Consider the following 12,021-nt stretch of genomic DNA (forward strand, 5'->3'; position numbering starts at 1 on the left):
CATACATCTGTTTAATAACTGCTGGATAAGACGTTCGAGGGGGCGGATCTATAAGAAGAGCATTTTACAATATCCGGAGGGTTAGGATAGATTGGTTTCGAGAAGCTTTTGCCGAATATATAACTAACTCATTGTGCAAGTCTTTGTAAATAGTCCCCACCTTCAAGATTTGTTTTTAGAAAAGCGCTTCAAACAGCAGGAGGACTAGAACTGCGAGTAGTAATGCCACAGATACATTTTTTTTATTATTATTTTTCTTAGCGGCCCACCACACTCCCTCATACCAAAAAGCGCTCAATCCCTTTGTTTGATACCCTGATGCATCCGACCATCCCCATAAAAACGACAATAATATACAGTACAATTCATATAAACAATATAATAATTATAAAGAATAACAATAATCGAAACGTAAGTCTAACATGATACGAAAAAATTTTTCTTACAGAAACAACAAAGCAGATTTTTCGGAAGATGCATTCGAGCTCTTCGCCGAATACTTTCACAGTTTTGAACAACGCAAAGCAAAAATAAATCAAGAACGCCAATAACCAGTAGGAATCTTACCCGAATTCGCAATAGCGGTATCTGATATACGAAGAAAGATTTTAACACTAGACGAATTGAAAAGCTGTGGTCCTAATGGAATACCGAACTCATTCTTGAAAAGATGTGTGAGTGGTATCGAAGAGCCCTTACACTTCCTCTTCACTTCATCGAAGCGTGCCGGATTCTTCCCGAAGTTTAGGAAAATTTCGCATGTTATACCGATACACAAGAACGGTTCCAGGCTCACCGTCGAAAATTTTAGTGGTGTTGCAATTCTCTCTGCATTACCCAAAAATTTTGAAAGTATTGTTTACGATAAGATTTACCCGTGAATTGAAACGAATATTTCGGACGTTCAACATGGTTTTCTCAAGAAGCGCTCAACCGTAACGAACTAAACAGAGTTTGTATCGAAAACCTCAAAGTGGATGATACCAGGTTTCCAAGTTGACGCAATATATACTTGAATGTCCAAAGCCTTTGACGTTTACAATATTAACGCTCTACTGACGGTATTGTGCAAGAATGGAATATCCGGAGAATTCAAACAAGATGAAATCGGCCACCACGAGCAATCGAGCTTCTTCATCAGACCGTAAGTTGCGGCAAACCCGGAGCAATCGGAAATGTGCTCGCTCAGCTACAATCCCGAGTCGGTGAGTGGGGATAGAGAAACAAGAGAGATTAATAGTATGAAAGATCACATGGGGGATATGCAGGGTGTTGGTGAAGCGGAGATTGCAGGTCTAGTCTAGCCGTTGAGCCGTTGTATCTTTTTCGAAAAATTCATGATATTCACGGCTTATGTTCTTTCTTTTTTAATAACTCATGTTTCTCTAATACTTTCCATCACTTTCAAAAATTTGATTATTTTCAGGTACAAAGATGTTCCAAGTAGAATTCATAACATTCAGTATTGAATTGAAATTTTGTAATATTTCTTGGGTAGCATTTCAAACCAAATTTCAACAAAATTTTGAAGCAAACGCATTAAAAAGAGAGCTGCAACTGTAGTTGTGAATTTCAGTATAAAGATGATTTACCTCTGAGAACGTCAAACATCGAGTCTGTGGCGATGAATCAGCCCAGGTAACATTGAAATCACATCGATCATAACCAAGACGTAATTCCAAGGTAGACCTCGGCTAACCACGAACAGACAGATTGTTTCTCGGCCTGACATGAAGACGACAAAGAGAAAAGAGGAGAAGAAACTTGCCTGCAACTTTGGGATTTTTTCTAGAGGCAATAATTTTGCTCAAACGGGACAGTCGACGAAATTGGAAGAATGATTACCTGAGCAATTCACACAGTTGAAGAATTCTGTTTGTGGTTAATCACCGCCAAAAAAGCATTTCGATTTTTCATGATCGAATGAGCCGCAAAGCATGCATCTGACATTCATTCTAAAATTTTTAGTGCCATGACAAAAAGCTTGACAACGATGACATTATTTAATAATTTGTAGAAAATTGGTAGAAGCTTTTTTAAACAGTTCAGATTTGACTCGACTATGAACCATAAGCCGAGCCTTTTCGAGAATTTGCAAATTATTAACCTGATCGTTTTAAAAATGCATCAAATAAAGCTCAGTAGAAAAACAAACACTACTGGTATTATTCAAATGGGAGAAAACTCAAACAAAGGATTTAATTCGGTTATGATCTCATCCGCTGTCTGATCGACGGTGAGACCACGCTGTACAACTTTAAAAAGACGATCACTTTTAGTGTCGTAGGTAAAAAATTGATGCTTTTGAATATTCAAATAATTTAGAAAATTTTGAAAATCATCAAAAGATTCCGCCAATATACGGACAGTTCCCCTCTCATCGATCTGTAAAAAAAAAATCTTCACATCCTTGACGGAAGTGACGATTTCTTTCCGAACGACTTTTGTGCCGGCCGACGACTTCCCCATGCTGTTGAAAGAGAAGATAAAAAATATATGAATAAAAGCAATGGCTAGTGAAGTAGACAATGTGCAACTCGAGACCCCATACATACAACCTTCGGGTAGTGGTCATATCACCTCTTGTCTGCAACTCCGATTCTCTACCTCCCCGTGGTACTAGCTGGGGTGCGAGCAACCTTAGCGGAGATCGGGTACCCAACCCCGGTGGATGCTTTGGTCGCATGCAGAATGAGTTAGGGGGCTTCGTACGCGTCTGTTCTCCATGTTAGGGGCGGCGTGCGGAGTGCAACAACGTCCTGGTGGTGTTCGGGACCCAAAACAGCAACATCACGACGGTCCTCCTGCGAGATAGTGGGGTTAGCTGCGGGCCTTGCGAGCCTGTGACTACTAAAAAAACATAAGCAACGAATAACGAACAACAAATTTCGGATGGAAATCGGCAAAGACCCACGCGACGAAAAGGGACTAGCGATTGGAAACTTGGAACATGGAACTGCAGATCTCTAAATTTTGTGGGCAGTACCCACGTGCTCTCCAACGAATTGAAGAGCCGCAAATTCGACATCGTAGCGCTGCAGGAGGTATGCTGGAAGGGCTCCACGGTACGAACGTATCCAGATGGTCGTGCCATCTACCAGAGCTGCGGCAACACACACGAGCTTGGAACAGCTTTTATAGTGATGGGAAAGATGCAAAAGCGCGTGATCGGGTGGTGGCCGATCAACTCACGAATGTGCCGGTTGAGAATCAAGGGCCGGTTCTTCAACATCAGCATCATCAACGTGCACAGCCCTCACCTCGGAAGTACCGGTGACGACAAAGACGAATTCTACGCGCAGCTGGAGCGTGAATACGACCGTTGCCCAAAACATGATATCAAGATCGTCATCGGGGATTTCAATGCTCAGGTCGGCCAGGAGGAGGAATTTAAACCGACAATTGGAAGGTTCAGCGCGCACCAGCTGACCAACGAAAACGGCCTCAGACTCATTGATTTCGCCGCCTCCAAACGAATGGCCGTACGTAGTACCTTTTTTCAGCACCGCCTCCCACACAAGTACACCTGGAGATCACCGTACCAAACTCAATCACAGATCGACCACGTTTTGATCGACAGCCGGCACTTTTCGGACATCATCGACGTCAGATCCTGTCGGGGCGCCAACATCGAGTCGGACCATTATCTGGTGATGGTGAAGATGCGCCCAAAACTCTCCGTAGTGAACAACACGCGAAACAGGCGCCCGCCTCGGTTAAATATCGCGCGACTGAAGCAACCTGAGGTCGCGGCAGACTACGCGCAATCGGTCGAAGCAGCGCTGCCGGCAGAGGGCGAGCTTGACGCAGCCCCTCTCGAGGACTGTTGGGATACCATCAAAACAGCCATCAACAGTGCTGCGGAGAACGTCATCGGTTATGTGGAGCGATCTCGACGGAACGACTGGTTCGACGAGGAGTGTAGGAGGGTGATGGACGAAGAGAATGCCGCGCGGGCGGCAGTAGTGCAAAGAGGCACCCGTCGAAATGTGGAAAATCACCGACAGCGGAAGAGGCAGCGAGTCCGACTTTTCCAGGAGAAAAAGCGCCGCCTGGAGGAGGAGGAGCTCGAGGAGCTGGAGCAGCTGCATCGTTCCCAAGAAACACGAAAGTTCTATCAGAAACTCAACGCATCCCGCAAAGGCTTCGTGCCGCAAGCCGAAATGTGCCGGGATAAGGACGGGGGTATCCTGACGGACAATCGTGAGGTGATCAAAAGGTGGAAGCAGCACTTCGATGAACACCTGAACGGCGCACATGCAGGAGATCAAGACGGTGGGGGAAGGTACATCGCCGGCGTAGCCAACGACGAAGAGGAGCCACTCCCAACGATGAGTGAAGTTAAGGAAGCCATTCGCCAGCTGAATAGAAACAAGTCGGCTGGGAAGGATGGCATCGCAGCTGAACTCATCAAAATGGGCCCGGACAGGTTGGCCGACTGCCTACACCGGTTGATAGTCCGGATCTGGGACATAGAACAGCTACCGGAGGAGTGGAAGGAGGGGGTAATATGCCCCATCTACAAGAAGGGCGACAAATTGGATTGTGAGAACTACCGAGCGATCACTGTCCTCAATGCCGCCTACAAAGTGTTGTCCCGAATCCTACTCCGCCGCCTCACGCCACAAGCAAACAGATTCGTGGGAAGTCATCAGGCCGGCTTCATGGAGGGACGGTCTACGACGGACCAGATATTCACATTACGGCAAATCCTCCAAAAATGCCGTGAACACCAAGTCCCTACGCATCATCTATTTATCGACTTCAAAGCCGCATACGACACGATCGACCGTAACGAGCTATGGAAAATCATGGACGAGAACGGCTTTTCCGGGAAGCTGATCAGACTGATCAAGGCGACGATGGATGGAACGCAGTGCTGTGTGCGGATTTCGGGTGAATTGTCGAGTTCATTCGAATCGCGCAGGGGGCTTCGACAAGGTGATGGTCTATCCTGCATGATGTTCAACGTGGCGCTAGAAGGTGTTATTCGACGAGTGGTGGGCGAAATGCGGGGCACGATTTTCAACAGATCCAGTCAACTTATCTGCTTTGCCGATGACATTGATATAGTCGGCAGATCATCTGCGGCGGTGGAGGAGATCTACCGCAAACTGAAACGCGAAGCAGGAAGGATTGGGTTGATGATTAATACGTCCAAGACGAAGTACATGCTGGCCTGCGGATCCGAGACCGACCGAACCCGCTTGTCCAGTAATAACAAGGTCATGATCGACGGCGACGAGCTGGAGATAGTCGAAGACTTTGTCTATCTCGGCTCACTGGTGACCGCAGACAATGACACCAGCCGTGAGATCCGGAGGCGAATTATCAGCGGAAGTCGTGCCTACTATGGACTCCACAAGCAACTGCGGTCGAGAAGACTTTGCCCTCGTACGAAGTGTAACCTGTATATGACGCTTATTAGACCGGTTGTTCTCTACGGGCACGAGACATGGATATTGCTCGAGGAGGACCTGCGTACACTCGGAGTATTCGAGCGACGAGTGTTAAGAACCATCTTTGGCGGCGTACAGGAGAACGGAGTGTGGAGGCGAAGGATGAACCACGAGCTCGCGCGACTCTACGGCGAACCCAGTATCCAGAAGGTGGTGAAAGCTGGCCGGATACGCTGGGCTGGACATGTTGCGAGAATGCCGGACGACTGTCCTGCAAAACAGGTGTTCGCTACGAATCCGGTAGGAACAAGACGAGCGGGGGCGCAACGAGCGAGGTGGTTAGACCAAGTGGAGCGTGATCTGGCGAACGTGGGGTGCCCGAGAAATTGGAGAACGGTTGCTATGAACCGAGTGAATTTTAGGAATTATGTTCGTCAAGTTATGTCGTGAGACGGAATACTATGTAAATAAAAAAAAATAATGAATAAAAGCAAATGGAAATATTTTTTATACTGAAAAGTGCTGACTGAAAAAATAGCTTTTTTCATTAAATATTTCTGTAAAAATGATAGGGAGATTTCTTTTCTGTTGAAAATTTTATGTTATAGGAACTACAAAACTTTTCCTCATACAAATAATTTATTTGAGGAAATACGTATTTCATTAGTAAAGATGGGTGCTTACTATGTTCCAGATGCCTGTGATGCCCTTTTCTCTCCTATATTATTAACTATAAATTTTCAAACATTTTAATTTGATCTTTCATTAAAAAGTTTGTTGCAACTCACGCCTTTTTCTTCCTCAAGCATGTTGTTATAAATTTAAAAATAACTGGTGTAACCAATATTTTTTCTGAATTTGTTAATCTGATGCCCCATCAACCTGCAATCACTTGATATACATGTGGTTTTATTATCTGTGGACATAAAGTTTTAAAAAGCCATTGAAGTTCAAAAGTGTTGCATGACGCCCCAGTTGACGATGATGGTGCGGGCACTGAGTTAAGCTTAAAAATCTAAAAACAAAACTACGTGACCATATGTGGGTTCATATGTAGTAAAGACACTGACCATACTGACTGGACACTCGATTTCGTTTGTTGGATAATTTTTTCAACAGTACGCAATATCGATTCCAGAGTGCGCATCGATCGATTTGAAGAAATGCTATCCCAGTTAGAAAGTGTCACCCAACTTTCAAAAAAATATAGGCAATTTCTTCGACAAAATCGGGCTAAATAGGTACATTTTTCCTACAGGGCATTTTTTGTTACATTTTTCAGGTTCGCCACCTACCGTCGGTATTGCGAACCTGCAAAATTTGACAAAAAAAATTAGTCACAAAATTATTGAACTTTTGTTCTAAGTGTCATGTCAGTGTGATCAGTGGTTTAGAGTTCGTTGATTTTCAAGAACAAAAGTTCTCCGGTGTTTCTTATCGCACTACCACGATGGCCTTAATATAGTAATCTTTTCGTAATCAAATTTGTATTCTCACGAGTTTCTTAATTTGGTCACATGGATGCAGAAACTTAAATTTATTTACCACATTTCATGTCTGGGATTGATATCTGCAACGAATTGCATAATGCGTCTGGTCATGGTTAAGGGAAGAAACCGCAGACGGCAAGGCCATCGCCAAATTCGCATAATGACCTGCGTCTTGCTCTAAATATTCCGTTATTAGTTTTCTGGACTGGACTGAATTAGGTTTCTGTTAGATCGTCTTTGTCGGTTTTTGATTCAGTTGAATTGTTAATCAAAATCATATTTTTTGAATCAATTTCCTATGCTTCTAATGGACTGAGCAGAATCTTACATTTGTTTCTATTTTAGTATCTTGCATGTTTTTCTCGATCAACCTGATGATCTCGATCGGATTCACCATTCTGGCCCGTCGTTGGCCAGCCCTGATGACCGAATGGACCACAGTCGAGCGCAGTTTACCCCAGCAACCTCAGCTAGCGGGGCTGTCCCAAAGGAATCGCCGAAGGGTTCTGATCATCATGACGGTGCTTATTTTAAGTGCCCTGTTCGAACACGCTCTGGCCAAACCGGCCGGTCTCTATCGGGCCTACAAGTGTGGAATAACAGATCTGCTGGAAGCTCACCTAATGCAGGCATTCCCGGAAATGTTTTCCTTTCTGCCGTTTAGTATTCCTTTGGGTTTTGCTGCTCAGATAATTACCAGCTGGTTGACTTTCTACTGGAACTATGTGGATCTTTTCATCATAGTGCTTTGCATCGGATTGCGGCAGAATATACAACATGTCAACGAAGTTATCCTTCAATCAAAGGATCATTATCATTCGGAAAAATTCTGGCATGATCATTGGAGACATTTTCAAAAGGCTAGTGGGTTAGTTCACAAGTTGAAAAAGAAAATGTCCTATTTGGTTGTGGTTTCGTTCTCGAATAATACTTTCTTCATCTGTATTCAGTTGATTGGAGTTTTAAAGTAAATATTTTCAAGATTTTTGAAAATCGTGACTGAAGAGTTTGACTTTACAGACCAGCTCCGGGTTTCATTGTGGCCGTATATGTTTGGTACTCGCTCGGGCATCTGATAATTCGAATGATATTTATGACGCTTTATGCTGCCGATGTTTACGATGAATCTCGACGTTTGCTGCCGTTGTTTCGTTCCATTCCAAATCATCAGTACAATAAAGAGGTGAGAATTACTTTTATACCAAATTACTAAAAAAAATGAAATCAACTTAACATACTTAAATAATTCAACCTCGATTGCTCCAGTTTACAAAACAAAAATCCGTGTTACATGACTACGTACAGACTATTTCCTAAATCCTCCACAATTGAATTCCAACTTTGCCATCTCCACCAGATAAAACTCTCTTGAACTCAAACATTAGGGTACTTTGCTATCAGAAAACTTATTGTTTGAATGAGCTAGCAAATACCTGCTCTCGGAGGTTGTTCATTATTTCTTACAGTTAACAGATCTTCTGGATTAAAAGGTGTTCGGATCAAAACGTGGTCAAACGAAAGTCACCTTACCAACTTTCTTCGCCGCAGACCGCCTGTTGGCTTTGAACTGCTACTCGCTGCTAATAGTTTTTTGGGTCTTCGTAAGGTTCTGCTTTTCTTTTGCCCAATATTTTTCGATTGGGTGAAGTTCTGGTATGTTTGGAGGGTTCTTATCATTGGGCACAATGTTTTTTTTTTAACAGTTGATCACCCAGGTGGTAAATCCTTTTCACGGATTGCATTCCAAGGCACGTCGAGCCACCGCTTCCCCCAGTATGCTACTCTGGGTCCATGGGTGCAATTGGTCGACTCATGATAAAGGGTGATACGGTCAAAATTTGGTCAATATCAACTTGACGTATTTCTTTCAATTTTGCATTTAAAAAACCTGAACATCCTTCATTTTGAAGGTGTGGGTATGTGTAGAATGTTGCTTCTATTTTGATTTTGGAATTCACTCTTCAGTTGTCAAAATGTCGTCCAAGGAAGAAGAGCAGCGTATCAAAATTTGGCTCGCTCATCGCGAAAATCCGAGCTACTCGCACGCAAAGCTAACAAAATCGCTAAAAGTTGCCAAATCAACCGTTACAAATGTAATTAAAGTGTTTGGGGAACGTTTGTCGACAGTCAGGAAGTCTGGATCGGGGGGAAATCGAAAAACGGAAGCCGCTGAGACGACAAAGAGAGTTGCCGGTAGTTTCAAGCGAAACCCCAACCTCTCTCTCCGAGATGCCGCAAAGAAGCTGGGTGTATCGTCTATAACCGTGCATCAAGCTAAAAAACGAGCTGGACTATCGACTTACAAGAAGGTAGTTGTGGGTTCTGCTATGGGGTAGGTTCCTTTGCGGGGTTCTTACCTTTCGTGGTCTGCTAATGTCCGGCGAGGAAAAGCCATCGGCGCTGCGGGAAAAGTCTGCTGCTGCGGTGGTTGCCGGAGTGCCCGTCAATGACGATGAATTGGCGCATGACTGGCTGGCTTATGTGACAGTTGAATGCGGGCGAAGGACGGGCGATGATTTGGCCGACGAGGGGCTGCTTGATGTCAATGATGCAGCTAATAACGATATTAGTGCGCTTTGTAATATAGACACTCCACATCCCCCTTCCACTCTCAATAAATAACAGCAGAAAAAAAAAAATAACTCGAAAGATCAACTTTAAAGGAGCCTTCATTTTTTGAGTTCAATTTATTTCCTTCCAGTATTCACTGATGCTTTTCTTACATCATTTTCAAATCTTTTTCTTGAATATTGACATTTCAGCCCCGTTGACACAATGACACCGGAATGCCTCGCCTCTACTGTAGCTGTAATCGCGATTCGGAATTTTCCAATTGGAAAAATAAAGTAAACACACCAGATGGATTTGGTTTTTTTTCGAAATTCGTAACAGATGCAGGCCAAGAACAGTTAATTAGTCAGTCAGTTTTTTTTCAAGCTCCGTCTATGTAGGGCCGCTAGTGCGAGAACTGGCTCAACTCGCGACATCCAAAGTTTGAAACACGGGAATTACGCAAATACGCAACGCCAAAACTCGCTGTGGAACGACATAAGATTGATCCGAAGTATCCTGGTCCCTCGTATATCCGATGTTCAACTTCTACCCTTTCGTACGTGCCACGACAATACCAACACTTTTCGGCTGTAGGACAGATAGCAGAGTTGACGAAGCCAATCATCTTGCTAAGTGACGACAAGCATTCTGGACGGTCAACAAGAAACTTTTCGTGACTAAACCGCAAGATTCAACCGATTTGCAAGTACACGAGAAACGTTCCGGTGGTGATCCGCATGGCTCTGCTGTGTCAAAATCGAACGTCGGGCCCGATCCCCTTTGTCCCAAAAGTAAAGAGCACAATGTAAAGCATTCCGGTAGGTACTTAGGGAAATTTAGTTAAACTCAACTAGGTAATTCAAAAATTATTGATGTTACTTCCATCCCATATACCTTAATAGACACGATGGTGCCAGGAAACAGTCATCCTCTGGGCACCCGCGGTTCCAACGAACCTCGAGCCACGCTGCTGCACAAAGCTGTCGTAATTCGGACGTTAAGCGTAACCAATAGTGATGAGATGCTGCTGCCTATCATGCTCGTCCCTTTTCGAAGGTGCAGCAGAACAAGAGCATCCGTGTGTGGTCTCTGCTTGGACATCATTAATATCAGAGCGCTGCTATCAGGGCTCTTTTGCAAACCTGAAGATTGATGGCAATTGTGGCTATTTTGCAGCGGATAAATACGATGGTACTTCACGCTTCCACAACCCAGATAACTTGAACAACGGCAACCGAAACAGCATAAACAAATCCTACTGAATGAAACAACGCTACCCTTTTCTTTCGAATGTGACGGACAATCGTCACCAGGAATATATGGATAAAAGTAACCGCTACGCTGATAACACAACCACTACTCAGACGACACTTACGACAGAAACGGGTACAGGCTTCGAAGCTTCGTTTCAGTTAGATGAAATGACCGCGAGAAACAGCCTTGGAAAACCGGAATGATTCCTGGAAACATCCACCAACGATACTCGTTCGCACAGTGACCGGTCGCAATCACCTATGGTATGGATCTGTACCGAAACATACCACCCAGCATCATAAGGATGATCGCCCTCTGGGCGATCTAAAAGCATCTTCATCGGACAGGGAAAACAAACAACACAACACAAACATTCATCGGCGACAAGTGCCTCATTGCGTAAGGACCACAAGCATTCAACTCAGAACATTATCGTCAGCTTCTGCGAGTTGTTCATAGTATTCGAATGGGTTTCAAAAGAGAAAAACCCTCGTGATCCCTTTGTACTTCCTGGTACGCTTTTCGAGCAAAAAAACAATTCCTTTTTGTCACAGCTGGAAAAATGAGCTTACATTATTCTTCTTGCAATATGAATAAAGACATTAAAGGCAACACAAATTATTATAATGTCGTATAGTGGGTACTGCTGTTTGATCTTGTTGATTAAAGAAATCTCTGTGGATTAAAATATATCTTTCAAATCATTGCTATAAGCTTTCAGTTTATTTGTTCTAAACTATTTATATTTATTATAGAAATGCTAATTCTATAAGGCTGCCAATACGCGCCTAATTACCAAGAAGATTTTTTTTACCATTCAGATCCCCATTAATGGTCGTGTTCGACTACTAGATATTTTTCATGCTTGTCCCCGTTAGAGTTCTTCGACCAGATACAAGGCATATTCTTCTATTGAAAATTAGGCTAAAAATGGTTTTATTTGATGTCAGGGAACCAATATTAAGGATCTATCAAACATTTTAAGGAAAAGAAGAATATTCTATTATGCAATACATTAAACGTTCACGGTATATCGGTAGAATGATATCTCTGTGAATTTGAAAGTTTCACAGCAGTAAAAACCATTACAATCCCCAGAACAGCAAAAATTCTTGTCAACTTCACGTTCTCCGACTAGATAATGACTACAATAGTATCTTGTTGTGTCGGATATATGGGCTATCCGACCATTTGTGCCCATGACTGGTTGATCAAAAGCTTCAATGCGGCTTCTAAAGTAAATGTACCGTTCATTCCTTACGAATGGAATCGCTTGCATGGAACACACTTCCATTTGATGTGTGCTATTGACGCTTTCCGAAGTT

At 43.5% G+C, this 12,021-nt stretch overlaps 1 pseudogene; it reads left to right on the plus strand.

The window, feature by feature from the left end:
• The first annotated feature begins 7,242 nt into the window (after positions 1-7,242).
• Positions 7,243-8,376, plus strand: LOC129753442 (gustatory receptor for sugar taste 64f-like; annotated as a pseudogene).
• Positions 8,377-12,021: the final 3,645 nt, after the last annotated feature.

The sequence above is a fragment of the Uranotaenia lowii genome, chromosome 3 (assembly GCF_029784155.1).
Source record: "Uranotaenia lowii strain MFRU-FL chromosome 3, ASM2978415v1, whole genome shotgun sequence".
NCBI lineage: Eukaryota > Metazoa > Arthropoda > Insecta > Diptera > Culicidae > Uranotaenia > Uranotaenia lowii.